We start from the raw sequence: 25,704 nt of genomic DNA on the forward strand, positions 1-25,704 counted from the left end.
ACTGAGTCCTGTCTGAATATTCATTGGCTTAATTTGCATAGCCCACAGATGGCGAAAACAGATGCTCGTTACGGCAAGTGTCAGTTTTCAAAAATTTGCTTTCATGACAAAACAAATAAAGCTATACAGGAGGATGGAGCGACTCGAAGCCTCCTGGCAGAGCTGCCAAGAGTGTGTGTGTGTGTGTGTGTGTGTGTGTGTGTGTGTGTGTGTGTGTGTGTTGTCGCAAGAGAAACTTTTAAGCATTTGTGTGTACGTGTAATGCACAGTCCATGTCTATACGTTCAGTGTGTGTAGTATCACTTTGTGTGTACGACATAGGCATAATAAACATAATGGAAGGTGTTTGTGTTTGCACTGATTACCAAGAATAACTTTTATGTCCTTCTTCGTTAAAGCTCTGCCGCTAGAAAAACAACAAACATTTATTGAATACGGTGTCGGTCCAGAAGTTAGTTAAACGTTATTTCTCGCCTTCAATGTTCCATGAAGCTTTGTTCCAGCAAAACGTCAGGGGAAATACTTGAAGGTATAAAGAGTATTTCTTGAGCTATAGACAACTGTATCTGTACCTGTTTGGATTTTATCTGGCAAGACAGAGAGAAAAGGCACAAACATTGAAAATCAAATGCATCGAGGATCCTTTCAGCAGTTAATCACCAGTGTTGCATTTGGTACTGATTATATGAGGAATAGACCTGAGGGCAGACAGAGACAAGGCTAAGCAGGAACAACACACTGCTGTGTAAAACACTTATTCTCTGCTTGTACGTTCCCATCAGACCTATCTACGGTAATCTAAGATTGTGTTTAGAAAAGTTAATTAACTGCTTCTGTGGTTTTGTTACAAGAGCGCTAAAAAGCGGTGTGAATATAACACAAAACACAATAACTGTGGTACAGAGCGTGTGAAGTTTTAATATAAAACATAAAAAAAGGAATATGAAGTCCTTTCATTCAGGAGTCTTTTATCTGTGATATTTCACTCTTTTACATGGTGTAATTTTTCACAAGAGGACTCGGTCTCATCAACAAAAAAGAATATATCTTGTAGAGGTCTTGATATTTTCATATCTCAACTACTCCTACTCATCTACTTTTCTTTTGACAACATCAAGACCTGAAGAGAAAACATGCTTTCACCTGACTAGAGAAGAAGTCAAGGTAACGTAACAAGGATGAACAAAGCAGAGGGTGAAAGAGTTTAAGAGTTTAAAGCCATGTTAACTGTTATGTTAGCTTGTATTTTTGGCACAGTGGTTCTTTTAGCATAAAGCTAACATCTGCATGCTAACATGCTCGCAATGCTAACATGCTGATGCTAATTGCTCATTACACTAAAACAAAAAAGACTTTAGGCTAATGGGATTGTCATTAGTTTTGAAAAATTGAACATCTGCACGCATGTTGTTAAAGATATTTCAGTTTGGACCAAAGTGGTGGACCGACCAACCAACTGAAGTTGCTATCCCCGGAGCCATGCTGCTACCATGGGTTTATATGCTAATTTATTTGGCCAATTATGTTTGGAAGGAAACGTTATTGCTTCCTTAAATAATATGAACCGGCAATGTAAAGTGTATGGTACACACTGAACTGTATAAGTGCGTTATAATTCACCATTCATGATGTGTAATAGCATTTGGCGAGCACAGAGTAGGTAGAACTCGTGCTCATGCTGTTTCTCTGGAAAACAAAATCCATAAATCAGCGATGGTGGCTTTACAATGTTAGGTCACCCCCTTCATCCCAAGCTATAAGCAACCGCAGCACAGCACACACAAGCACACACACACACACACACACACACACACACACACACACACACACACACACACACACACACACACACACACACACACAAACAGCGAGCGGCTCCAGCTTCCCTCGAGTAACTTTGTGGTGTGTGAGCACACAAATGAAAATGCTTCCTGCAGAACAATTCATTAGCCACACTGCACAGTTTCCTCTACTGCACTGCTGGTCATGAGTGATTTTACAAGGGTTCTCTCTCACTTTTTGTTTTTGTTTCATCCTTTCTCTTTTCCTCTCCTTGTTGTTCATTTAATTCAATCGCTCTGTTTACTCACTACATCCCATTCTCTATTTTCCTCGCTTCTAGTTTTTTTCTTTTATACTTTTGTTGCGTTCAGTGAAGCTGGAAATTCCCACCTGGAAAACAAGGCAAGCGTTAACACGATGCTGCTCAGTATTACACATTAAAGCTCGGCAAATCAATACTTTTTACATTAACAGTGAATCAAATGAGTATGTGTAGTGAAAGAGGTCACTTGTAGTTACAAACGCTGAGAGAATTATCACCCACCTGCAGCTCTACTCTACCCTTGTTGCTCCGTGTCCTCTGTATGTGAGTAGACAGTTGTTTGCGGATGTATTATCCACAATTTATTTGCCTAATGTGGACTTTTACTTGCTATGAAGTTTGGTACAGACTTTAATGTTCCCCTCAGGGTGAACTTTGGCGATCCTCTGACCTTTAATCAGACTCTTACTTGTGTTACCACAGGAGAGCATTGTGGTTGGTGTCATGACCTAAATCAGTGTCTAACTTCTGTCTTTGAAATGAAATATTTCAGTCCCCTCTTTCATCGGTTTGGTAAATGTTCTCAAACAACTCATCCGTAACCACTTTCCCCTCTCTCTTTCTTCTGTTTTATTCCCTCTCCTGGTTCTCCAGCAGCCGGTTCCGTCCCATAACACTGCCACGGCATGTAGCTTCTTTCAAATATTAATTAAACACCCTTATGTGTCATCAACCCCTCTGGTGAGCAGCTCACTCTTTAATTAGACCTGACAAACGCCAGGGAGAACGCCACACACCTCACCGGTTTGTGTACAACTGCACAGGTGTGTGTGAGACTGGGGAGGTGTAGTTGGGGATAAAGTCAACGTTTTTTTGTTTGTGCATCTGTGTCTGTTTGTGCAGGTCTGCTGCTCAGTTTTGTTAGAAGGCTCTCTGCAGACCCTGTGTGTTTGTGACTGCTGTAAAAACAGCCTGTTGGCTTCCCGTATAGTGTGTGTGCGTGTGTGTGCGTGTGTGTGCGTGTGTGTGCGTGTGTATGCGTGTGTGTGTGTGCGCGTGCGTGGTTTCAAAGTGATTTCTGCTTTTACACACAGGTTATGTGTTGCACCACAATTTTTTGAAGGTGTTGCTCTTTTACACCCTCAATCTCATGCGTCTGTCATTGCACCTTTTTTTCAAGAATGTTCTAATTGTGGACTTGGGATTTAGGGAAAATCAACACTCTTATGATATTACAGTTGGCGCCGTTTACAGCTAAGAAGGAAATGGGAAAACTTGGCAGATGTGAAACTTGCACATGCATCTACAATTACAAAGTGTTGCAACCTTGCGATTGTTGTCTTGAGTGATGTTTACCCACAGAATTCGGCACCGACTTTGCAAAAGAGACGTACAACTACGGCCAGTTTGAGTCAAGTACAAGGGAGTTACAAGTACAAGACAGGAACCATTTCTGTATCTGTTCAGTTCAAACAGATTCATCACATATAAAAATGGCAAATGTGTTGCTTCCCCTCAAGAGGCACTGATGCGCCTCACATGGTGCAAAACTAAAAGTGTTATAAAAGTTAGAGGCAATCAATAAATCTGAGAGTAGCTTGTATTCTGGCAGTCAACTGTCCCATCTGTCCGCTTCAAACAGAACATATACATAAAGAAGTATGACATACGACAGTCTTTTGAAACTTGCCCTAAGAGGTGAAATCACATTGTAAATACAACCTCTCTTCTAAAATAACAGCAGAGCTGAAAGTGAAAGCAGTTTCACTTGAGGCAGATTTTGAAGCTTTTTGTTCATAAAGTTAACCATAACTTTTCCTTTTATAAGCCTAAATTCATGCAAAAATGAGTGGTTGATATGGTCACTTTTTGCAATGTATTGCAGTTAGCTTAGACTTATTTGTTCTGGGTTAGGGGATTTGGCTGTCCTTGCTTTCACATCAGCCAATTTAACTCCAGAGCCGAGGCAGCAGCATGAAGCCCAGAGTACAACTTTGCCAGATTGCCTCCACCAGTAGTTCTGTTTTCCCCGTGCAGCCTCCTCTCATTTCATACACTGTCCTGCACCAGGAGCATGCCAACTTCTTGGGAAGACACTTTTTCTGAATGTGTTGCAGTATTGGTTTGGTGTCAAAAATGTTGCAGGTTTGACACAATTTCCTTTGAACTTCTTAAGTGCAAAACTCGTCCGTCACATACTGCAAACACAAACTGCGTGTATAAGCGGTTTGAGAATGATCCACCAGGGCTGGCACTACGACACCCTGAAGTGTTCTTTGTAATCGGAGCATTCTCTGGTCTGATTTGTGGACAGAAAACAGAAGATCTTCACTGTTTCCCTCACTACTTAAGGAAAAAAGCCCTGATCTTTTAGTTGTGATGGCATAAAACTCTGAATATTCAGATACATTTCACACGACATTAGCGAAGAATGATATCAATGCACATGGTGAAATGTGCTAAAAGCCGTGTGAGCTTTCTCAAAGGATTATGTGCAAAATAATTACATTTACATATATTCACAGTACTATGACAGGTTTTATATTTTATTTTACTTTTTACAATTTAAGCATGTGTAATCTTCATTTAACATTCAAACACATTTGCTTATAATTAATATTTATACAAGCATGTCGTATGGTGTAACGTACAACACATATTGGTGTTAAATGATGATCGAGCACGCAGACTTCACACAAAGCAGGTTGTGTTTGTTTAACAATCCTTGGATCCAAACGTAATTGACTTACTGATTGTATATTTTCACATACTGCGGTGCGAATATGATGAAGGTCAAAACCTAAGACACCTTGCCTCGATTTTTTTGGCCTTCATTTGTTTGTAACAGTCCATGCCATCTATGAACACATAAGATGTTTTTATCAAAAGCATCACAATCACTAATGTCACCTCAGTGCACAGCATTGAAATCTGAAAAATCCCCAAACTGCTAATGTGTGTTTAACACAAAGACCTGAAGTTAAAGTATTGAATTTTCTTGATCAATATTTAGTTGGCTTCGTCACTTTTAGATAAGGAGCCGGCAGTAGTATTTGTTTATCAACGGGAAAATAAATGAACATTGAAAAGTGTCCCCACAGCTGCAATTTAGCATCATGACTGATTTTCAATATGAGGCCACTTCCGCACAACACAACAAATGATCCAGTGTTATATCGTAGGTGTTGATTTTTCATTAACAGTCTACTTTTCAGTAGCCATTGTTTGGAGATGACAAGTGTGGATTGGAGTGTTGTTTGTCCTCTCATGGAAGTGAAATGATTCCGACAGTCATCTGTTGAAAACTATCAAACGCTTGGAAGGGTGTAAACGTACATAAACACTGACACAGTATTGACTTCTATGCTTTCAGAGCTAAACTAACACTCATGATTCTGCAAAGTGCAGAGAGCTGAAGAAGAAGACGGAACAGAAACAACAGTGACACAGATCTTAATAAGCTAAACTCAATAAATCATCATAAGTGCATCAATGTTCTTCAGTACATTTAATGTTAATGTAATAAATGCTTATAAGGAGTGATACATACCTTTCTTCTGCAGGCCCATTGTCTCTGCACTTTTCTTTACATTTACCAAAAGTATCTTTCATGAAATGTAAACCCCCTCTCTGCTAGAAGCGACATCCTCAGAGCCTTTTTACTTCAAAGAAAGAGAGGATTTCATTACAGCGCCTGAGACGCCTTCAGTACAAACTTTGGGTTTGAAACAGGTTCGCTGTCTGTCTGCAGTGTCAGCAGCACATCTGGCAGAGCTGGAGACGACATGTCACCTCGGCTTCCTCAGCTCGCCCTGACAGTCAGGGGCTAATGACCTGGAAGAAAACACAGTCCCACTACATATGGGCCTCACTGCCTGTGTGAGTATGTGTTCTGTGCATGGGTGTGTGTGCACATGTGCAAATACATATTATTTGTGCACCTACAATTTGGACCGGTCCACACCTCTGCTCAGGTTGTTGGGTTTGCATGTCTGCGTACGTGTGTGCAGCGCGTCCGTGTTTCTGTGCGGATAGCGGCCTGGGACCTTTTCTCCAGTGTTCGGGGAGTCCCAGTGCATCTGGGCCCGTGGTCCTCCCTGCTAGCCGAGTAATTAGGACAGGACATTCAGACCAGTAGCAACCTCAGCTGGGACCACTGACAGAACAAGGACAGATGAAATTATACACCTGGATGCTTCACTGGGATTTTCTTTCTGTGTAGTTTGGTGAACCAAGACCTAAAGTTGTTTTTTTGACCCATTTAAAGGACACAACTAATGTCACCTCGTGTCACAACGGTCCATTGTGGAAGGTTTCTGGTTCTTTCTCTGCTGTTTTATTTCTTAGAGCTCTTTTCAAAGGTCATCATGTAAAAAGGTTCTGAGTAAACTGTGAGGGGAATGTTTGAGTATGTTTATGTTTAATGCTTGTTGTACCATATTGACAATGATGACATTAAAACAGTTTGCGGTTGGAAACCCTTTTAATATTGTCACAAGTAAACAGAGAAGTCCTTCGTTCACTGAAAACATTAATGGCAAGAATGATCCATGAAACACTTTACAATAATTGTACCTGTAATAATTAAACCTGCATCTTGCAGCACTATTGAAACATAAAGATTAGGCTATTAGGATATACAAAGAAGTGTCACAAACTTGTTTAATGAAGTGGTTTGTTTGACTGTGCTCCACAGTGTTATATCTCACTTACAGGAAGTGATGCATGGTGTTTTGTTTGGCTCGTGCTGTTGGTGCAGATCATCAGCTCAGTCATTGAACAGGTGTGCATCATTAGGGTCGTTACGCCACGAGGGACTGAACACGCTCAAGTTGTGGAAGAAAAGGTGAAACTCATTTGCAGTAGATGACCTTTTATTAAAGTTAGAGAGCATCTGTGTGTACTTGTGTGTATTAATTACTTAAGTTAAACTTCAGCAATAGCTTGGTATCCTAAATAATGGTTTTGGTTGTTACTGAGTTGTGTTATAATGCCTGTACCTGTTTAGCTCCCCCCTATGGTTAATTGAACAAATGGTAGGTTCCAGTTTAAAGCTAAAATGCAAGAAGCTGGGGTTTGGTCGGAGTAAAGCTTACTGAGAGACTTTCCATTTGCTCATTTTACTTCAGCTTTAGGTTCTCTGATTCACCCCTCAGTTTCATTAAAATCTATTGTCCCCTTGGGACTTCAGTAAAAAGAAGCCTGACCTCACGCTGCAGTTGTTGTTGCATTGTTCATCAGCCCTTCAAAGGTTTCCCTGCGTGTGCTGATTATTAAGCATGTTTCATACATTTCACTCTTGGAATATATATGTGTTGTATGATCCTTCAGCTTTATGTTGACCGTGGCCTCATCCTCGCTGGGAACAAAAGCAAAAGTTTTTCTTTGGTGGACGACTGTAATTAGCTGTCACAACACCAGCGGTCCATGAGCTACATGAACTCCGACTTGTACTCTGTGTTTTTATTACACGCTGTAACATCACTCCCATATATGATGACAGAAATGTACCATAACACACTTTCCTTTGCTTATATATAGAATTATATTGTGACTGAGGATGCAATAAATGTCCACTTCAGTAAATCACACATAAACCAATTAAGGCGTGTGACAGAGAAAACACCCTTCACTGTCCCGGGTTAGCGGAGGTCGGTTCCTCGGGCCCCCCTCCTGGCTGAGAAATGTGATTTGGGAGGCATTATCTCAGTGTTTTGTCATTGATTCCCATGATTGATCCAGACCCCTGCTGGGCAGCAGGCTCTTCCTCTTGATTTAAAACCAATTATGTGATGATGATCTCGCGCAGGAGGCTGCTGTGAGTGTGATGTGTTTGCTTGGGAGAGTGGAGGGAACAGGATAAATCACCAAACGGAGAGAGCGGTGTCGGAGAGAGCACACTTTGCAGTGCATTTTATATCTCTCTGTCTTCCTGCACTTTCTCGTCCTTTCCTTCCTCTCAGCTCATATCTGAACCAAAACGCCCTTTTGGATTCCTAATCATGAATTTGTCTGTTACAATCTGTCAGCGACGGGTTCAATAGAATGTTTTTGTCTACTATTTGAGATTTCTTAAATGACCCTTAAGCTGTTTGACCAGCCAGCAATGATCATGAGATCTTGAGCATCCGTGCAGCGGCCACAAAGAGAGGGATCTGTACAGCCTCTCCTCACAAGGTTTATTTACTTTCTACTTTTTACATCTTACTTATATGAATTCCCCCTCCTTGATCTAATATTCATGAGAATTAATCTTGGATTAACACAAAGCCAGTTTATTGTTTCACTTCCTTATTGAATGCCAACTAAGTAATTGCACATAACTAACGCAGAACTCCCCCGACAATCACAGACCGACAGAAACCTTCGCTGATTAAAAAAAAAACATGTTGCTTGGCGAGGATGAAATAATGAGAAGTTATTCTTTTTTCTGTCTTGATTTAATTAGGTGACTAATTAACAGTTTTCTTATTTTTGTCCTCTTCACCATCTCTTTGACAATGCGCTGAAAGACCTCTCACCTCGTTTTCAACTCGGGGTGGAGTGGTAACAAGGAGGGATCGAGTTGACATTTGCATCCGCAGCTTCATAAATCCTTAAGAGCTTTTCTGGCATTTATTAAAGAGGGTTTCAATTTCAATATCAATGTCGATTAGAATATTGAGACGACAAGCTTGCCTCTAATAATCGTGATGCTTTTATAGCTGCAAGTTTACGTCCTGAACTAACTTTGTCTGTTAGGGCGAAACAATAGATGAGCACATGTATCGTGGCTCTCAAGATCAGATGTTAAAGTGAAGCCAAAGTGTGGATTTGCATCAATATCAGTGAAGTAACCTTCATGTACGTCAACATGAAACCATAGAAAACCATTTGATGTAGTTAAAAAGAAGAAAGGAATAAAAGAAATGCATTAATCACGAGGTTGCTATTGAAGCAGTGGAACACATGGCACTGGAGATGGAATATGTGCTAGTGTCAGTAGCTTGCTGAGCTTTAGTGCCCACATTTAATATCTCTGTAGCGCTTCACTATCCACTGATTTGAATGTAAGTGAATGGCTGGCAGAAGTTACAATAAGATCCTGCAGATTGCTGCAGCAACATAGAGACCATTGCCAAGTAGGAAAGTGTTGAGAATCTGAGCATCTAGTACGGATATTCGGTTATATCCCGACATGAAATATCTGATAATCATAAGGGACTACTTTGTGTATTATGGCAGTGCTGTTGTCGGGCTGAACTCGACCATAAGGGACATACGTCATATCTAAGGGATAGGCCTGAAGGGACATGTGAAGGATAACGTACAAACGTGAAAGGTCCTCTCTAGAGGCAGCGCCTGGTTAGTCCGGTCCCTATATAGATATGAAGGGCTCACGCTAACGCAACGAGAACACAATGATTGTGAGTTTCAGGTGATTATACACTAATGAATAAATAGTTAGCAACATTATATCCCATTTCTGCTAATAGATCCCCCTAAATCTCTCTCTCTCTCTCTCTCTCTCTCTCTCTCTCTCTCTCTCTCTCTCTCTCTCTCTCTCTCTCTCTCTCTCTCTCTCTCTCTCTTACACACACACTTGAGTCCTCACTATCCACATATGGTTCCAGGAAAGTTAGCGCTTAGAATTCGCTGGAGATCATCCTCTTATGGAGGGCTGCCATAAGGGGTCAATTACAGAGAGTTAGCACCATCAGGTATTAAAGCATTCCCTTTCATCAGCTGGAATACGTTCCTCCGCTTCCGTGTTAGTCCGACATCAAGCTCTCAACTTCCCCTCAGTCTTGTGTTTCTGACAGATGTAGTTAACCACCGAGCTCTTGAGGAGCAAAGTGCTCATTTTCTTTAATGCGTCTTTTCCTCCAGAAAAAGCCTGATATGGGGAAAATGGAGATTCACACTGCTGGGAAAATATGGAGAGATAATCTACTCTTTGTGCCGTATGACTGCATTCTTCATCTGTTCATGTTTCTTGACTTCATGTCAAGAAAAATATCTTCCACTTTCATTGAATGACATTAGTTTGCTGTTCCTTCGCTGAGCATACATGTTCTGGTTTCAGAAACGGGCCATGTAGAGACTTCAGCCAGTTCACACAGCCAGAAAGCAAATGAGTTCATACTCAATCTGAAACCTGGATTATGATATGAACATGTATATACTAGGTTTCATGTAAACAGGGTTAGGGTTAGGGTTAGGGTCCCAACGTGAACGTGGACCCGAATACTTATATTAAGCAAAATGTAAAACCATTTACCATTTGGGATGTTACACTTCACTAACTAACCACACATTAAATCTTCCCCCAAAATGGAAATACAAGAGCTGCGGTACAAAGAACCTCACTGAGTCCTTCAAACACAAACATGGTATGACAGTACAAACCATGCAAGTAAAATCCATTTCCATCATCACCCACTCTTTGTGCTTCCTGTGTTATTTTTCAAGGATGAACACATGCTCTCCAAACTACAGAGTGTGAAGTGAAACACACTCTCATACAGTGTATGTTCGCTCACAGAAAATGTCCAACGTTCTGGCTTCTTATGAGAATAACCAAAGAGACACATATGGTATTTATTTATGCATCACTTACTGCAAGGAGGAGACTTGAGCTCTTTAACATGACCTTGTGGGTGTTTGTGTGTGTACTGCATGGTTTGTGCAGACCAGAAAATAAAGACGTTCATGAATATGTCTTTTGTCTGCCTATCAGTTATATAACCCGAGTTCCTTTGAGTGGAGATCTTTAGAGCGATGCTCTGTTTGAGGATTAGTCTTAATCTGTCTGTGGAAGGAGCCTCCACGCATCGCAACACTTGATGAAATTACAGACCTGTTTCATGTTTCAAAATTGGATTGCTCTGGGTTACTGCTGTATGGGTTGTTCAACATGCTTTCAGAAGGGAGGTCATGCATTTACAGTGACGTCTATAGGGGAGAGCTAGAGCATGTGCAGCAATGACGAGACCACAAACATGACGGCATTAGTCGGTTTTTCACGTGCTAAAGTTAATCTGACAAGCGACCTCTCAAGCTGTCATCTCTTGCCAGCAAAAGAGGGAGTAGTGTGAGGTTTTTATACCACAACAACAATCTTAGGGTTGAGAAAACTATTCATTTCAAAAACAGACTGCGCTAAACAGTAATTGTGGCTGCTTAGGTCCCTGAGTGCCCACCCTGCCACTGAGCCTGTGTCCTACTTACAGTCAACTTTTTTCTTTTTATTCATAAAGACAAACCTTCCTTTAGCTTATACAGGATACAGGAGCCTGGCTGCACACACCAGCAGACTCAAGGACAGCCATCAGGCTTCTCAACCCACAGACCCACAGGCACACCCACTCACACATTTCATTGTACCGTTGACCCTGTGTTAACCTACATATGACAAATACAACTTGAAACTAACTAACTAAACTAAACTTAATGCAGTAGTGTTAGTCGCTAAGACCTAAGCCAAACATTATCCAGAGAGGAGTTCAGTCATATAAGCCATTTTGATAAGCACTCATCTAATGGCCATTTAGGTAGAACGTAGAAGGTTAGTAATCATCTGCCTTTGGATTTAATCTCTCCAGGAGTCAAATCAAGGTGCCGACAGACTGAATACTATCGGCCAAACAAAAACACATCTAATGACAGAAATAAGGAAACAGACGGTTCTATTGACAAAAGGATGAAATGTGTTCAACAGAGCTCTTGACAGCTGCAGCAACACTAATGAGTCATCGCTGGGAAGCCCGATGTAAACAAGTCAACAGCAATATTAATAAAGAAACACAATAAACAATCTTCAGTCTGGATGGTCCCTGGGGTGAATCTAACCCAGACTCAACACAGACTTCTCATTGTCTTAATGATCCACTGAAAGTTCATTTGACTCTCGAAGAAGAAGAAGAAAAAGGGAGAAATTGAATGAATAATTTACCGTAATAGAGGAAAATATCTTCACTTTACTTCATTGCTGAACCTTTTGGAGAAAAAGACACTTCATTAAGCTGCTGTTTAATATTCACATTCATCTAAATCATTCATCTGGCTTAATGGCAGCAGAGGCTACTATTTTTTTTTTTAAATGTTTAAATCCCCAGAGCCAGTGGCCAGTGTTGGATATGACACTTAAATCAAATGCTCACTGCTCAGCTGATGTATAGTTGAGATTATTAAAATGTAATCATTGGTGCTGCCAAGATTTCCTTTTCATCTGATTGCAATTGGAAAATATTTCTTGTCAGTGGTCATGAGGAAAAGCTATATGTGTGTGTGTGTGTGTGTGTGTGTGTGTGTGTGTGTGTGTGTGTGTGTGTGTGTGTGAGGGGGGGGGGGGGTTTCAAGTTTGACAGCTTTCCAGTCAGTTATTACCAACTTATTCTCCACATATCTCTTTTAATAGAATTATGATATATGATATTAATCATTTGCATGCATATTTACTTTTACTTCAAAAGCCAACTTGGCAAGTGTCAAGAATATCTTAGACTTAGACTATCATATAGGAAGTCAGTGCTATTTCTGATAAGATGTCTGGGTTTTTAGAGCAGTGTTACTTATCCAGGACTCTGATACTGTCACGACGCTGGATTTGCGTTTCCTGTTTTATTTTGAAATGTTCCCTTCCCCTTGTGTCATGTCTTGTGTCACTTCCTGCCCTTGTGTTTTTTTTGCCTTTCTCCCCCAGGTGTGTCTCGTTCCCTTCATTAGTTTCCTCCTGTGTGTTTGCCTTTCTCTCCCAGCTGGGTCTCGTTCCCTCCTTTAGTGTCTGTGTGTACATCCCCGTCTGTCTCAGTGTTCTTTGTCGGTTCGTCGTTTTGGTTACTCTCATGTTCGGCTCGTGCGATCCATCATTAACCTGGTTTATAATTGAGTCGAGTTTTGATCTTGAAAATACCTTTTTTTGTTATCTTATTATGTCATCATTAAACTGTGATCATCAGATCCAAAATCCAACACCTCCAGAAGTTTAGATAATTCATATGTGATCTCAGGATAACTGGGATTAACCAAATGTAGCATTTAATGGCCACGGTCACTTTCTGTCCTCACGATCGCCAAGTTTACACTCATTAGAATAATCTGTAAATGTATTTATATGTATTCCATTTGTCACCATAACAAGACCATAGCATCAAATGATTCCTATTACACGTCCTACACATGATTTCCTACTAGTGCAGTGCGTTGACGGCAGCAGCGCGACAGTCTGCGCATCAGGAGTGCGACATCTCCCATAAAGATGTTATGGTCTCAACAAAGTCAAAGCCCCATTCAATGTGCACGCCCCAGGTTAGACGAACGCTTTAGAAGAAAGTCGAAGTTCAGACATCATTTAAAGGTCGGCGCACTTTTTTGGTCGCTCCAACGGTATGGATAATCATGCAACATGTTTAACACACACATTACCATCACCGGTAACGTAAGGGCACGGACAGGCGCGCTATTTTGTGAGAGAAAAACATGCTGAGACGTGTGTCTAGAAAAACAAGGATCATTTTGTGTAAAGTGCATGTGTGCGATGCTAGAATGTAAAGCTTGACAAGTACCTAACTGTTCACTATCTCCACTCTATTGTCTCTACTGTTGTTTCTCTCTTTAAGTCATTTGACTCATTTGTCATTTGCTCATTACCGAGTATTTAAAATGCATTCCCGATGCCCTTTAAATGACAAGAGCATCAGGAATGCATTTGTTAGACAGTTTTCATCATTTATCACACTTTTTAATTGTGTTGCCTTCAGGCTGTAGTTCACTAAAGACATGGCACTGACTCTTTGTCCCTCAGTTGAGGTCATTAGAGATGTGAATATTTTATACATAAATGCAGGTTATATTTCAGAGCTTTTAAACCTGTGTTATGTTGTAGTTAATGTCCTGGTGGAGAGTATTCATACACCACATTAAGAGCATCCCCGATGTCACGGAGTCGCGTTGTGTCTACTCCTAGCACTTGGCTGTTAGTCATTATCATAATTGTAATATATAATAATAATAATAATAGTAATAAGCTTTATTTGTATAGCACCTTTCATACAAGAATTACAGCCCAAAGTGCTTCACAGCAAAAACATAAGAATTAGTACAAAATTATACATTTATAGTACAATAATCACAGTGCTGAAGTAAATGTGAAATAGCATTACAAATAGTATTAAATAGCAGAATAAAAATAGTAAATAGCATTAAAAATAGCATTAAATAGCAGAATAAAAATAGTAAATAGCATTAAAAATAGCATTAAAAATAGCATTAAATAGCAGAATAAAAATAGTAAATATCATTAAAAATAGCATTAAATAGCAGAATAAAAATAGTAAATAGCATTAGAAATAGCATTAAATAGCAGAATAAAAATAGTAAAGAGATATGTTTTTAGCTTACTTTTTATTGCAGGAAAATAGCAACAACATTTTCTTTTGTATTTTTAGCAGCTTGCAGACTAAAATAATACATAAATAGTTGAATGGTACATTTATCTGTAATCTCATGAGTCTAATCAACTCACTAACCTGTTTTATCTTAAACAGTTAACTGCAGTAATCAGATGTGGTGCATGGGTTGAATTATTCTGCATTTCATTTTCCTAAATACTTTAACAAGTCGTCCAACCTGAATAAAAACATGCTCAGAGGCAAATTAACACTCCTGAAGCTTTCACAGATGCAGGATGGAAACAGGAATAATAAACTTCCTGTTCAAACAGTGTTAATTATGTTAAAATGTACTCGCTAATTGTATTCCCACTCTGCCGGAGAGCAGCACAAGGCCAGATATTAGCAGAACATTAAGCTGTGCAGTTTTTGCAGACATCAACAACAGCATTCAGAAAATTATATTAAAAGTGTATGTCACCCTTGACAGTTTATGACTGCTGAATCTTCCCCGTGGTGTTTTGTGAAGTGTCTGAAATGTGTAATGCATTATTGATTAGTGTTCTCAACAAACGATAAAGATAAAGTGTTTATCCAGCATCATTTATCGGCTGCTCCACAACAAAATACCTGATAACAGGATTTTTTTACCTCAAAGTAGGTAGCAATGTAGTCTTCAATGTATAGTATAGTATAAATATATTCTTTAAAAAGACTACTTGTTTTCTGCAGTATTTATATGAATATATTATTTAAAAATGGCAAGACTGAGAAATACTTTTAAATTTGGCAAACACTGTAAATCAAAGACTCCCTTCCGGCAGGTTAATCATTTAACATTGACCATGTAAAAATGCACGGTGAATTATGTTTGACCTTTTCACTTGGAGGGTTGCTGCAGCAGGAGATTACAGGCTCAAAAGAATAATTGACTTCCTTCTGAAAGTGATGTTAGATAACACATTTCTTTCATACAGCTATACAGATAAATTCTCCCACACTTTCTGTGTAGTTCAGATTATTGGGGGGGGGGGGGGGGGAATAATGTGAAAACAGTTTTGATTTACTTTTTTAACCACTTGGAACAAACTACTTTGAACTATCAGTTTACGTGTCCAGAGGACGCTAGGGGGACTCGCTGATTCACTCAACTTGATGAAGGTTCCACTTCCTACTGGTGACGTACTCTATCCTGAAATGCACCTGACAGGTCCGAGGTTCTCAGCTCGCCGTTTAAACCAGTGGTGGCCGGCCAGTGGGTCCAATCCGTCCCGCTGCATGATTTTGCAAAGTGTAAAAATTTGTTTTGATCATAAAGTAAAACACTGTTCCAGATATCTGTGACAAAATGTTTTGTGCCTTTTGCAGACACACTGTGATATGTGTGAATGATAAACTGAGGCACAATATTGTTAAAATTGCACCTTCTTTTCTTAAGAAATGTCAGATTTGAACATTTTCAGAATGTGATTTTTTGCACTAAAACGAAGGGAAACATTTGGAGTTGTTGTTATTTACAGGTTATCATGCTGTGATGTTACTGCTCCGGCCCACTTGAGATCAAATTGTGCTGCATGTGGCCTCTGAACTAAAATGAGTTTGACACCCCTGCTCTAAACAATCCACCTAAATCTATTCATGAAAGCATTTGAGGAGAGAACGCTATGCCGCTGCTGAATCTTGTTTCATTTTAGAACTACAAAGCCTAGTTTGACAGCTTGGTCCAACTTTCGTCAGCCAACCGCATCACGCTGGACGGTCTCATTTGCATTTTTCACTGAAACCAGCTGCCTGCTGCTGGAAGGTTGATGAGAATGGTGGGAGTGAACCAAAGCAGTAAAGTTTTAGGCCTGGAAACCAAAACAACCTGAAAGAAGCTCAAACTCTGTGCAGAGCTGAGGGGGGCTGTCCATGCCCAATCGCTGCTAAAAGCAAATGCATCTTTTTTTTAAATGAGTAAAAATGTTTTGGAATAAGAGCATGATAAGTCAGGTCTTAGCTTTACACCACATATTCTGTTGTATTTCTACATTGTAGTTACAGAACCTTAATTCTTGTCAGTTTCTGGCAGACTGGCTCCCCTTTGATGAACACAAATTCATAAAATTAAGCTTGTAGTTAATCATTTAGCAGCTTCCGTTCCTGTGGCGAGACGACTATTTCTTTTCAAAAGTGTTTTATAAACTGTCTGGTCTCCCATGAAGAAGTGTTTTCCCTTTAGTGTGTCTCTTCCTGTTCTGTGAAGAAGGCTGTTTGAGTCTGGAGCAAGTGTAGCAGCAATGTTTGAAGTGTCTAAGGAAGGTGTAGCATCAACATCTTTTATGCTACATATTTAGGCCATATATATACTGTATATATATATATATAAATACAGTATATATATATATATATATATATATATATATATAGTTTTAAAGCCCATTTCATGCTCTATCGCCTGTTTTAGTACAGAGGGCATGGCACAACACCGTATGAAATGTTACTCATCTTCCACTGACATCAAAGAGGAAGGGAACAGCATTAAAAGACAAGACGTGTCACCCGGTTCACTCAGGAGCACAGCAGGCTCTACCTTACAACCTCAAACCATCAAGGTCATCACGAGCAGCTGTAAGCAGGAAATCCAGTTTTATCAGACAACAAACAGGTTTTCATTCCCAACCGTAATCCAATAGGTAAACGCTGCAGCTCTGTGATTCACTTTGTATTTATAACGCTGAGTCTGCTGCCCTTAAGGTTTGTTATATCGACTTGACTGACAGAAATAACCAGAGTTTATCAAACAGAAGTGACTTGTTCATGTCCCAGCTTGCACATAAACGAGTCCTAGGTGGTTACAGTGGGTGTTGGCTGTCTCTATTTCTCTCTCTGCATCTCTCTGTCTCTGAGTGGGAACTCTTATTTGATAGAAATACCCACTTTTGGGCTCAGCAGTGCAGACGGAGAGATTCCCAGGTTTTCGCAGGTACCGCTGGCCCCCTGAGGGAATCTGCCGGGCTATGCCTTTAGACTGGCTGAATGCATCACTCAGCTACTTCTCCTTTTCTCTCAGTTGGATATCTATGGCTCATTCACCCCGATAGCATAGGGCACAGAGAGAGAGAGAGAGAGAGAGAGAGAGAGAGAGAGAGATGGGGCGGGAGAGCAAGACGGAAAGATACTTTGTCAGCCAGTCAACCTGTGTGAGGTACACAAAGAGCCAAAGAAATAGATGGTTGCAAAAAAAGCAGCCAGCACAAAAAGGCAGAAGGGCATACAAAGAAAGAACAGAGACAAAAAGAGGGAAGAATGAAATGAACTTGCTCTATTAATAGGACAGGTGACCACACTGGTCACTGCCAATGAGTGCTTGTAAATCCTAGTCCTTACTATTCAACCTGAGGTGGGCTTTCTCCACCCGTCTCCTCCTCCGCAGACAGATGGTCAACAAAACCAATTAACCTTTCTTCTCCTCTCTGTGTCTCCTCTGCACAACCATTCACTTCTCCAGTCAGACCTGCCTCTGGGGGAAGAGGCTGGCACAACCCGAGCTTTTCATCGAGAAAAGACATCAACCCAATTGGACGGCGAGCATGAATCAGGGAGAGGTGAGTCAAGTTGTTCTGTGTCCTCCAGACTTATTGGCACCCTTGAAAAATATGAAGCCAAACAGCCACAAACAAGAGCCAAAACATCTAATGAGCAACTCTCTTTATAGCGTAAGAGTTCATAATCAGACTGGATTCTGTCTACGGTGGCCTGCAGGGTCATTGTAAAAAGGCAAGTGATAGATGGATATATTTGTAGTACAGTATAGGAGGCCAATGCCCTCAAATTTAAATATCCATGACGGATATAAAACAGAAGTGTTGCCATATTTTACCCTAATGAGAATTATTTCATACAGTCTGCAGGGAAGCTATAAAACGGTTAAGAAGTCTACAGCAGAATATCTGGCAGGCTTGTCCTGGATTAGTCAAATAAATAATGAAGGATAAGCAAAACTAAATAAATGAGCAGGCAATTTTCTCCGCCTTAGAATATTTGTTTATGCAATTGCACACTGAAAAAGGTTTCTCTGATGTGATTTCAGAAAGATTTGTGATATAATTATTTGGACAGCTGCACACTTAATTTAATTCCCCCTATTTATTTTTGGCCTAATTTCACTTGCATTCAACATGACGGCTCATAGAGTCTCGGTGGATTGAGACTCCTTATGATGATGTCAGAGATGTCATTATCTTCTCATGCTATGATTTATAATCCATATTGACAAAGAAAAAACTCGTTCACACACCTCCAGGAACCTGTGCACCTTAACGCCTGTGAAAAGTAAAACTTGGAACTGGTCAACCTTGTGGAAGTAGAAGACATTTAAGTGTTGCTGTTTCTGATTCATACTTCCTCGGTGGAGCTTTCTTTACATTATGGATGATGCAATTAAAAAAAAACAGAGCTTTTATTGCTGTGCTTATTGCAATAACCACAAATCGAAGACACAAACAAGCAACAAGGATTCAGATGTGATTTTGGATGCTAAAAAAGGAAGCGAGGTTGCATGCATATATACATAACCTGGGGATGCACCATGCTTATTCAGTCTTATACAAGATTGACACGACACATGTAGGACAAAATCTAACAGGCTCAGACACGTGCAGCAGTATTGACATTTGAGAATTGAAAATCTTCCCTAATGAAATGTCAAGGCGTGTTTGAGCCACGTCTGCATGTGTGTGTTGTGGAGATGTCTGTCTGACTGTCTGTCTGTCTGTCTGTCTGTCTGTCTGTCTGTCTGTCTGTCTGTCTCTCTCTGTCTGTCTGTCTGTCTGTCTGTCTGTCTGTCTGTCTCTCTCTGTCTGTCTGTCTGTCTGTCTCTCTCTCCCTCTCTGTTCTCCTCTTCCTCTCTCTTCTCCTCTCCCTCTGCACTGAGATGAAGGGACAGACATGAGTGATGGTGACTGGAACAGGTGGGTATTGTTTGTTGGCAGAAGAAGAGATTTGAGAGAGGAGATGACAGCGTCAGCTTAATGTGTTTTTCTCTAGGTCTTAGTCAGGCATACACACACACACACACACACACACACACACACACACACACACACACACACACACACACACACACACACACACACACTCACACACACACTTTTTAAGGCAGATTCCAAACATACACACACTCACACCCACTCCAATACTGTGACAGTGAATGTGACACCAACATCTCAGCGTTTTTTTGACACCGACACCAGTACGCACACACACACACACTCACACACACACAAGTGCACACACGAGAGTGTGAATGAAACGGAGATGAGAGGATACTAATGGCGTAGCACCTGTTAGCAGCTGATGCAATCAACCAAATGTCAACGAAAAAGGTAAGCCAGCAGTTTAACCGTGAGTAAAACTGAAAAGAACGTAAGCAGAATCCTGTGTTGTATGTTTAATATGAGGTTGAGGCCAGTTCCAATGATTGACACGTTTCCACACTGAAATCATTTTGCCCTTCTCCTGCTTTATTTCTAAATTATTGTCAACAACTAAGGTTCCAGGTTGAATGAAAGGATACCTCAAAGCTCTTTACATACAACAGTTTGACTGCACTAATTAAAAAAGAGAAAAATACAGATAGCTTTGTATCCCTGAGCAAATTAAAATGAAATGCTTCTCAAAAAGAAATTATGAAATTATTAAAAATAACATAATAATAGTTAATACTTAGCTACCCTACATATATACGCTATTTAAAAGAAAATAGAAGCACATTTGTAAAAGAAGAATACCAGCATTTTTCAAAGTAAAGGAAAAAGAACATGTAAATATAATCTGTAAAGTCTAGATACTCATTTATATGTGACTCTAATAAATCATGAATGAGTGATTGCAATTATACAATAATACATAATAATACAAATATTAGCAGTTGTACTAAGGAGCAGACAACTGACTTTTTGCCGATGACACAGTAATGTACGTTCCTAATTGTCTGCTCTGTCATTTGTTCTGTACTTGTAAGTACTTATATATATATATATGTTTTTACTTTCTTGTTCTCATAACAGACAGCTACAACAGCTAGTCTGTGACATTATACTAATGCATTCCTGCAATGAAATAGAATATTTCTTAATCGCTTTCTGATGATGCACCTGTGCTCCAGCATCCATATTTAAATGCAGTTACACATGTCTGGATTTGGGGAGCTGTATTAGTGCTCTCGGTCTCCCGTGAAGAGCTCTTTTTCCTGCACAACCAGCCTGACTGCCCTTGGGAAAAATACTTAACCTCCAGCTGTTTCCGAGGAGCAGTCAGTAGAAATCTGCAAATGCATTTGGCATCAGTCTGTTGTGAATATCTCCACCAGGGAACTGCTAAAAAATGCACACTTTTCATCAAACTTTTACCACGCTAGTTAACTTAATAAATAAACTAATAAAATCCCACTTAAGATGCTCCTCAACTCCCAATGACGTGCAGCGAGTTCTACATCTACAACTTGCTTTCCCCTTTTCATCCACAAAGTATTATTGAAATTGGACACAAACCCCTTCAGACGGATTATTTTTGATGATGAGAAGTTAATTTTGTGTGAAATGTTGCAATTTATGATCCATTTCTCCCTCGCTGACGGATTAATATTTATTTTCGTCTCTAGCAAAGAGTTGTGAGTGAAGCTGTGAGAAGATAGATGCTGTACAGGCAACGTTGGTGTTTGGCAAAATGAAACGTTTCTTTATCGGTGATCAACAGCTGCTCCGACAACTATTTGGTGTCAGACCACATGCAGGCACAAACACACAGAAAACACACTGGCAGGCATGCCAAATGACTGAACAGTCTCACACACACACACATACAGGTACATCAGACACACTTGCCCGCCATTATCAGACACTATGTTACGGATGCTGTGTAGGGAGAGACAGAGAAATCATTTGATAGAGTTTCAGACAATGTGCAGTGTCTGCTTCTCCATTCTTTTCCATTACGAGGCAATATGCTCGCTCAACCTTGGCAGCAGTCAACAGCTTTTCTTTGGCAGACCTGCATGAGAGCAGGACTGCCTATCTCCTCTCTCTTCTCTGGATTCCCAGAATAGCTTGATTGGTGTGTGTATGTGTGTGTGTGTGTGTGTGTGTGTGTGTGTGTGTGTGTGTGTGTGTGTGTGTGTGAGAGAGAGAAAGAGAGAGCCTGTGTGTGTGTGTCTACATACACGTGTGCATCAGTAGAACTCAGACAGAAATAACTAAATTATTGTTTGATATATCTGCCAGATATTTTGTTTTCTGTCCTGTATTCTTGTTTGTCTCTTAGTTGGCAAGATATATCAGAAACCACACAGCATGTTTTAGTCACATAATATATATATATATAACAATTAGTTTTTGGTGTGAACAGCACCAACAAGTGGCCATACGTCAAATTTACAATTTCATAGGAGCAAAACGATTTCTGCCAAAACTGATTGATTTCTGTCGGTCGTGCACAACAAACTCCATCTGCACAACACAGTGTTGTTTCCACTCCATTTACATTCAACACACAAAAGGACACTTTCTACAACCTGACTCTGGCATGTAAACTACTGCATGTCCCGCAAACAGAGATTAAGCAAACGCATGCGCTGTTTAGGATGCACATGCGCGCCCACATGCACGTGATCTACAGGTAGCGTTAATGCACTACGATGTGCAACAATGTGCAGACAAAAACAGGAAAGAAGAAAACTGCTTGGTAGTAAACATGGATGATGCAAGATTTAATCTTTTCAGAAGAAATGAATCACATTAAAAAAAGGAGACTATAACTTTAAAACAAATGTCCACATGACTTGTAATGTCTGAATCCAAATGAAAAAGGTATTATACTGTCTCTGCTACACTAGAAGTTAGAACATAAAATGTATGTTTAGCAACAGCGATGTGTAGATTGCGATGTATTCCTATATTTACCTCTTTCTGATAAATATCTCCTCAACCTGCTGCTGTTTTATTAACAGCTGATGGGAATTCAACATCTTATTGTATGTCTCCTGCAGCCATTTTTAATTAATTCACTAAATTAGGTACATTAAATATTAAATTTCTTATGTAACCTACCATAACTCTTGAGAGCATTGTGCATTTTCATCTTGATTCAGATGATAAATGCACATATCCAGGCTGAGTGTTCCTGCAGAATGCCATTTATTTTCCTATAGGTGGCGCTACAGCAACATAATTAATTAAAAATGGCCTTAACCCAGTGGTCATGAGTCACTGCATTTAGAGGCAGATCAGAAGCTTGTAAACATTTCCTATGATCAACACAGTTGTAGATGTGTGCAGCCTTGGTGGATGTTCATGTGCTCTGACTGCTTCTTCAAGTGTCTCTGCGTGTGTATTCCTGGCTCCGTGTGCATTAATGTGTTTCTCTGAGAGACAAAACGTGCATCTGTGTGAGAGAGCGGAGGCGAGAGATGTGTCTCTTTATGAAAGTATTCTCGCCTGTCTGTGTTTTATTTCTGTGTGAGGGAACGAGACTATATATAAAATGTTTGTGTGTGTGTCAGAGAAAAGAATAAGAATCTGTCTTCGTTCATCATGACTGACATGACATGACGGCTTTCTAAATTTGTTGTGTGTATTTTTAAGTCTTTATGAACATTTGTGCGTGTAAGTGTGTTGAAAGGGAAGTGATGGGAGGGATAATCTGTAATTCCTGTATGAACAAATCCAACTAGCCAGAAAAGTTAAGTGAAATGGGTCCCCTCTGGTACCTGATGAGGCTTCACATCTAAATTGCTCCCTTTTGCTTTTAGACAAGAGAGCGGAGATGCTGCTTGTGAATCACAACACACATCAGGACGTTGCATTTGCCTTTCCAAAATAACAACTGCTGTCTGAAAATTGGTGAGAAAGTGTCAAAGTGTTATCTATCATGAAATCTGTCAGGAAATATCGACATCTTAAACTTTTGCTCTTAAGATTACATTTTTTACTGAAAGTGTAATTTATGTTCTTATATCCTCTTCTTAGATGGATGTCTTCTGTATTTACTTTGCCTCTTTTTGGTTAAAGGAACATTGTGTTTTTATCTTCCTTATTTTGAATTGTTTAAGTTGTCGTTCCTAACGTAGCATGTAGCATGTAGCATGATAGATGTACGATGCAGTTGAGTTCTGCTCCACACAAACACGGTTGGTGCATACTTGGCTTGCATGTCTGTACTGTGTAGGCTACACGTTGCGGGCGATTAAGCACGGATTGAACTTTAAACAATCCAGTGTTCAAATTCATGTTTTAACGTGAGGGGAACATTTGCTTTGTGTTCTTCTGTTTATATATTTTTTTATTTCTTATCTCTAGTTCAAATACAGCGTTTAGAAACAAGTAATGATCGATGTGTGTTGTGTGCAGATGCTTTTCATCCTTCACCTTCTGGCCTTTTGGAAAACCTTTGATCTGGCAAAGGTCTTGTCTGCCCTAAATAAATTACCTTAGCACACATTTCATTGTATTACCTGCATAACTTGCTTTAAGCAATTATATGTCAGATTGAGTTGTTTTTGTCTTATCCATCTGTCAATCTCAAATATTACATGAACGCCCCTCACTGCTCCTTTAATGGTTAGAATGATTCTAACGTTGGACCTTTAAAAACATATCCAACAAAGTTTCTGGAAATTTTGCTGAATCAATAAGCTGCAAAACTTTCTGGGGAGTTGAAAGTAAATCCTTTTAAAACCAATAAATCCTCTGGAAGATGGAGAAAAAAAACACAATCAATCCATCCTGCCATTTAGAAAATGTCAAGTTCTCTCTCATGTAAGATGAACATTGTTTGCTTAAAGTGCCACTGTGTTTAAGTAGTTCTTGTTTTCTACACACTCCATCGCAACACACGCTTAAAGTTCTTTCAACAGTGACATTGTTGTACTTTATACAACAATGATGGATGGATGGATACTTTGAGTTATTTGAAAATCTATGAGACGAGCTTTTACTTACATTTGAGGATTCATCAGACTTGATCTCCAGTTTATTACATGTCTGAACCACTGCAGGCGTAAAGCACGTGTAAACTAAACCGTTTGTGATGTGAAGTCTAATTTATGTTGTGAAACGGAATCCGTAATACTAAACTAATACTAAATCTGTTGCTCTGTAAATGGTTTCATTGCTGGACGTGTTGTTGGTGTTTCTGTCTGGAACAGAGCCAGAGACAGACTCAGTTCCCGGTAATGGCATCAGCGTGTTAATTGCTTTGGGGGAAGCTCCAGTGGCAGCCTTGGTATTCCTTTGGTTGAGTTTAACAGTTTTACATCAAACTGCTGTCTTTTAGCTTTTACACAAAGTTTACTGGGAAGATTTAATTTTGTTCACCTGCTCTGAGATCTACAGTGTACCAAATGTCATGTTTGTGTGAGGCGGCATTTCCTCTGACGCTGCCGGAGAATATGAGACATCTTGTCTTGTTTGACTGCATAAAACAAATGTGTTTACCTTTTTAGTGTTCATTTCCATTTGGGTTTATTATCACATCATATGTTTTGTCTACATAAATTACTGCTGGTTTTAATTTGTATAGTTTTCGTTCGATGTTTGTTCTGATGTTTTGAATCACCTGATGATTGAGAGACTGCAGCTGTGAGAATGTGTTTGGGGTCAAACTTACAAATACAGATTGCTCGAGTTAAAGCATTTTAACACACTGAAGAAGGTTTGAGGTCAAAATGTGTGTGCTTCTTTGTTGTACCTTTTGATGATTAAAAAAAACTGTCAACAGTAGTTTATACAGAGCCTTCTACCGTTACGTTTTTATGAGTGCAACATTTTGACCTGCAATGAGTCTGTCAGGTAAAGACTCTCCTTTGTCTTAGTTGCTGTTTTTGTCCTGCACATATATCTAGTTTGAGTTGGACGTGCACACTATTCACCTCGTTCACTTTGGGTTGTTTTGAAACAATGGAAGACATGAAGCCTACACAGCAAAAGGAGGCTGTATGATGCCACAGATGAGTTTTAACACTGCTCATAAATTAGTCAGAGGACATAATCCACACACTGACATTTTCCTTTTCCCTCATTCCCTCATTCTCACATCTCTCTCCCCTTCTGTCCCCCCCCCCCCCCCCTCACACACTCACTCTGCTTCTGTCTCTCATTAATTCTCCAGTTTTTATCATGCTGTCTCAATCTCACTTTCTCACACACACTCAGATTTGAGTCTAGGTTTTGTGCTTTCACTTTCTACTCTTTGCTCAAACACAAACACACTTTATCTCCACTCCATCCATAAAAAAAATTCTGACTGACACTC

Source organism: Cottoperca gobio, chromosome 14, assembly GCF_900634415.1.
Source record: "Cottoperca gobio chromosome 14, fCotGob3.1, whole genome shotgun sequence".
Taxonomy (NCBI): domain Eukaryota; kingdom Metazoa; phylum Chordata; class Actinopteri; order Perciformes; family Bovichtidae; genus Cottoperca; species Cottoperca gobio.